We start from the raw sequence: 6,090 nt of genomic DNA, 5'->3' as shown, positions 1-6,090 counted from the left end.
CATGTGACATTCAAAACATAACAATTGTTAATACATCCATAGTTACACAGCGGTATTGGTAATTACCCACAATTCCAAGGGGCAGCCTCAGCCACATTATTAAAGTCAATAACTTGAAAATGAAAGCAATTTAAAATGTGAAAAAAGTCTCTGTGAAGTGAAAATGAGCCGGAGACTTTGTCAGGCATGAAAATCGACAGAAAAAAAAAGCTGGCAACCTCAGAGAGAAGGGTTTTACAATAGGGTACTATAAATAGTTCTGAACTTCTTAGCTATATTTGGTAGTGTGTGGTCCATCTGCTGTCTTAAACAGGGGTTGATAATGAGGGTATGAGCCCTGCTGGCCACGTGGACATAGCAGGCTAAGGGACGACCCAGCACCCGCTGGCCACGTGCCATGGACATCGCAGGCCAACGGGGCAGGCTAGTCTGAGAGTGATAGTGTGTAATGAGGTCTAGGGACAAAGGGTGGAACACACACTACTTTTTTTCCATTGCTTTCAAGACTTTTCTAGTGTGTATAATATATATATATATATATATATATATATATATATATATATATATATATATATATATATATATATAATATATACACACACTGTAAATGTGTGTCTCTGTGTGAGTGTGTGTGTGTGTGTGTGTGTGTGTGTCTGTACTCATATCAAAAACTGCATCTTTAGGACAAACATTTAATCCACCTTTGTTACTCCTTTGCTTGAAAACAAAACATTTGACCTGATTCTATTTATTTAATTATGTCTAGATGTCCTTCACTTTGTATTCAGGGTCATTTCTGAGAAAGTAATTTGTGTGAGATCAGAGGAGTGTTTTTGACTTAGCATCATGGGGTCACTTACCTGTGGTGTATATGAGATGCTCTTGTAAAGAGGAGGGGAATTGTGTCTTTCCTCTCAGTTAGCAATGGCCAGATCAGTGTCTCTTTTAACTCCCTTTGTAACTGTTTAACTTGTCTTGAGGTTCTTCCAAGGACCTGCAAAACATTTGCATCAAGCAGCCTTACTAATCTTTAACTAATAGCCAAATTAGCATGAATTAATAAACTCATCAACATCTATCTGTGTATGTCACAAAAAAGACACAATGTGAAAGACAAAAACACTTATTACAGCATTTATTTATTCCGTTTTTTATATATTCCTGTATTTATACATTTATTTATTGATTTATACATTTATTATTGCATTTATATATACTTTAAAACAATTTCGTCCTCCACACAGCACATGTCACCTCTTCTGTCTATTTCTATAGTCGAATGGTTAGTGTGACCGCACACAACGTAAACCCTCAATGCGCATGCGCAGATCATTGGGCCGCAAAGGTCGGAGGTTCTCCCCCCGGGGAAGCTTTTATTGTGAAAGTCTCACCAGGTTCTCAGGAGGGGAGTAGACACAAAATACTATCTTTTTCTTGTATGAATTAATAAAAGCCACAACTCGGGTCCTGTCCTGACTTTATATCATACAATACACCCAAATATATGTAGCCACAAAACTCGGCAAATTGATGCATTTTTGCTAAATTTTGCATCCACTTGTTAAGAAAGACCTCAGCATGATCACATGTTTCCTCTTGACAGGGAGCAGAGAGGGGAGGGGCTCTGAAGGCTGTATACAGCCGGCCCCCGTGTGGCCCGTGCGCCGTCACTCTTCCTTTGATTCCCTTTATATCCGATTGTGTTCTGCCCATACATCAGTGGCGGATGGTCAATAGAGGGCCAAACGCATTCGGCCCCACCGAGGCGGGTCTATGAAGCAGTTTAGCCAATCGCTGATTAAAGATATAAATGAGTGACATACAATTTAGCCAATCAGCGTCCTCAAATAGATTCGGAGTTGCTGCGCGTTCACGTCAGGAGAAGTCTCTACAGGCGAGACCCGTTTGAGAGGAGAAGTTTGGCGGATATTCTGCAGGCCAAAGAGCTGATATCAGATCAGCCTGACCTCACAATCAGACAGCAGACTAGCGGGAAAGGGAAGCAGTACATGAAGCTTCTCTACTAGCTGTACCAGACAGGTTTGGCTAGCTGGATGCAGTCATGCTAATAACGTATTTAGCTTTTTAAAACACCGGGGACAGATCCAGCACGGACAGTTAGGGAGTGAGGGAGGAGGAGGTAAGGAAACATGAGAACACCAGGGTAGGGAGTGAGGGAGGAGGAGGTAAGGAAACATGAGAACTCCAGGGCACACATGAGAACTCTGTCAAGCGACATATTAGGCAAAGTGAACATCCTTTCTTCTACATAGTTTCATGACAACTTGGTCATGGAGGCATCGACATTTAATTGAGATGGTAAATTAACAGTGAAAACTCATCATAGCTTATATATATATAAGCGTGTGTTTTATAGTATACTGAATATTATTATATGATATATATTATACTGTATATATATATATATATATATATTATACTGAATTCCCTGTGAGGGTGACTAAAATAAGATGTCCTGACGTGTTTATCAAAGTGTTATTTACGGCTTTTTTTGTGTTGGAAATACACAACTCTTTGCAATGAAGCAAAGGAACAACATCAATCTCTGTCACAAATATTATCTCATGAAGAAAAGGACAAACATGAGATATGGTTCAAAGCTAAAATGTTGAGTGTTAATGATTTTACCGATGCTGTGAATAAGTGGTTGTCTAATGCAGACATTTCCAAACCTGTTGAAAATGATGATGCTTATGAGAGTGAAGTCAAACCCAGTGACAGCATTTCCAATGTGGAAACAAATGTTTCTATTGAGAAATTGAGCAGAAAAAGTCACACCAGTTCAAGAACCAGCAAATCTTCTTCGTCTGTACGGATTCAGATAGAGGCAGAGAGAGCAGCACTTGAAGCTCGCGCTGCAGCCTTAAAGGAGAAGCACGAGCTGGAGGAACAATCGGAGTTGCTGAGAAAGAAAAAGGAAAGACTGGAGGTTGATACAGAAATGGCAGCCGTTGCTGCTAAATTAGCAGTATTTACGGCCTCTGGTCACCAAGCTTTCTCAAATACACAATCAAATGGAATGGAATCATACTTTGAAAAAGGAGCAAGGTTAAAGGAAGTCTCTACTACTCTCAGCAGACATGCCAAAGAATATCAACCAACATATGTGGACTTGCAGCAACAACCACCACCTATACAACAACAACAGTATGCATATAGGAATGCAACACATGACAACAGCATGGCCTGTCAACTGAAACCAGAAAGTACATCACGCAAACCTCTCATGGATCATCCTCACGTGCAGCTAACAAATCCAGGTGTCATTCAGTCTCAACTCTCTCATAAAGGAAATTATGAAACATCAGCTCTCTGCAACCTACTGCAAAGGCAAAATGAAATAACAACATTGCTTATCCAACAACAAGCCTCTCATTTACTACCACCAAGAGAAATTCCATGTTTTGATGGGGATCCTCTGCAGTACAGAACATTTATCAGAGCCTTTGAGCAATGTGTGGAGAGTAAAGCAAGCAACAGAGGAGACTGTCTGTATTTTTTGGATAAGTACACAAGAGGTCAACCAAAAGAGCTAGTGCGTAGTTGTCAACATATGGCTCCAGACAGAGGCTATGCTACAGCTAAGGATCTGCTACAGGAACACTTTGGGAATGAACACAAAGTTACTGCAGCATATATGGAGAAAGTCCTCTGCTGGCCTTTAGTGAAGCCTGAAGATGTCAAATCTCTCCAAGCCTATGCCCTCTTTTTGCGTGAGTGTTGTAATGCAATGCAAGATATACAATACATGAAAGAACTGGATATGCCAGCGAATATGAGAACAGTGATTCTGAAGCTTCCATACAAGCTAAGAGAAAAATGGAGAGTCTCTGCATGTGAGCTACTGCAAAACCTCAATCGCAGGGCACAGTTCATTGACATTGTCATATTCATTGAGCGTGAAGTCAAAATAGTGTCTGACCCAATCTTTGGAGACATTCAGAATACACAACTTCATACAGTAAACAAAAATGTGAACAAGATCAAAGCAGAATGGAAGCCAAGATTCAAAGGAAACAGCTTTGCTACTTCTGTTACCGTTGAAACCCCGGCCATTGAAGAATCAAGAAGGCTAAATCATGATAAAAGACAAAGTAGTTCATCTGCAAAGAACTCCAGCTTTTATTTGTGTTGCTCTCAAGGTCACACATTGGAGAGGTGTCCACGATTGGAAGAGAAGACACATAGGGACAAGATTAACTTTTTTAAGGAAAATGGAATCTGTTTTGGCTGCCTTCGCATTGGGCATATGAGCAAGGATTGCGATAGGCACTTGACTTGCAAGGTGTGCAGCCTAAACCATCCCAGTGTTCTTCACATCCACCAAAGACAGAAAGTAGTCAACACAGACTCAAAAAGGCCAAAAGAACCATCATTGAGTAGCGCACATGTCTCTCTACACACATGTGGTCCTACAGGGGCCGGTAACAGTGATGGGATTCTATCCATCTTACCAATACAGGTGAAATCCAATAAGGGAGACAAAGTCATACAGACCTATGCTTTTCTAGACCCAGGTAGTACAGCAACGTTTTGTTCTGAAAATCTGATGAGGAGGCTTAATCTGAATGGACGGAAAACCCAAATCCACTTAAGAACCATGGGCTCAGGAGCAACAGTTTCCAGCTACATGTTGACTGATTTGGAGATTTCAAGTCTCACCGGGAAAAGATTCTATGATTTATAGGTCTATACCCAGAAGAGGATGCCTGCAAGCACTGATAACCTCATCAAAAAAGAGGAGTTGGCAAAGTGGCCATACTTGGATGGTGTTAGGGTTCCTAGTATTCAAGCTGACGTGGAGTTGTTGATAGGTACCAACGCCTCCAAAATGCTTGAGCCGTGGAGAGTAATCAACAGCCATGGAAACGGACCTTATGCCATTAAGACCCTATTGGGGTGGGTTATTAATGGTCCCATTCAAGGATGCAGTGGTGAGCGATGTGAGAGTGGCTACCACGCTGCTACTGTTAACGGGATTTCCATACAAAACCTGGAGGAATTGCTGAATAATCAGTACAACCATGATTTTAATGAAAAAACATGAGAAGACAAAATGGAGATGTCAAGAGATGATGTGAAATTCATGGAAATCATGAAACATTCGGTCAAGCTTCATGATGGGCACTATAGCTTGAACCTTACCTTCAGGAAAGAAGAAGTCTCGCTGCCAAACAATCAATGTGTTGCCAAGCAACGCATTCTTGGATTGAAGAGAAAGTTTGAAAGAAATGAGAAGTTCCATCAGGAATACACCAACTTTCTCAATGATGTTATCAGTAAGCGGTATGCTGAACGTGTGCCTAAACATCAGCTGGAACGTTCTGATGGAAAGGTATGGTACATTCCACACCATGGAGTGTACCATCCCAAGAAAGGAACTCTTCGTGTTGTATTTGATTGTGGGGCTGAGTTCAGAGGAAAATCTCTCAACAGTGAACTTTTACAAGGTCCTTACCTCACCAATTCTTTGTTGGGAGTCCTCACAAGATTTAGACAGGAACCCGTGGCTTTGATGACTGATGTTCAAGCCATGTTCCATCAAGTCAAGGTGGCACAGAAAGATGTGGATTTTCTTCGGTTCTTGTGGTGGCCTGAAGGCGATCTTAAGCAAGAACTTGGGGAATACAGGATGACTGTGCATCTGTTCGGGGCAGTGTCTTCACCTAGTTGTGCTTGTTACGCACTCCGGAAGGCTGCAGAAGATAACCAGAACAGTTTCCCTGCCGAGGTAATTGACACAGTCAATAGAAACCTTTACATGGACGACTGTCTGAAGAGCCTGCCATCTGAGGAGGAGGCTGTTGAAATGGTCAGGAATTTGACAGCGGTTTGTCATAAGGGAGGTTACCATTTGACAAAATGGATTAGCAACAATCGTGGAGTATTGCTATCCATTCCAGAAGAGCACAGATCTAAGAACCTGCATGAGCTGGATTTGGACAGAGACCAACTGCCAGTTGAGAGAGCCCTTGGTCTTTATTGGTGTGTCGAGACAGACACTTTCAAGTTCAAGATGTCACTCAAGGAACAGCCTCATACTAGACGTGGGATTCTATCCGTGGTCAG

The sequence above is a fragment of the Pholis gunnellus genome (assembly GCF_910591455.1).
Source record: "Pholis gunnellus genome assembly, chromosome: 9".
Taxonomy (NCBI): Eukaryota; Metazoa; Chordata; class Actinopteri; order Perciformes; family Pholidae; genus Pholis; species Pholis gunnellus.
Note: the sequence above shows the minus strand (reverse complement) of the source record.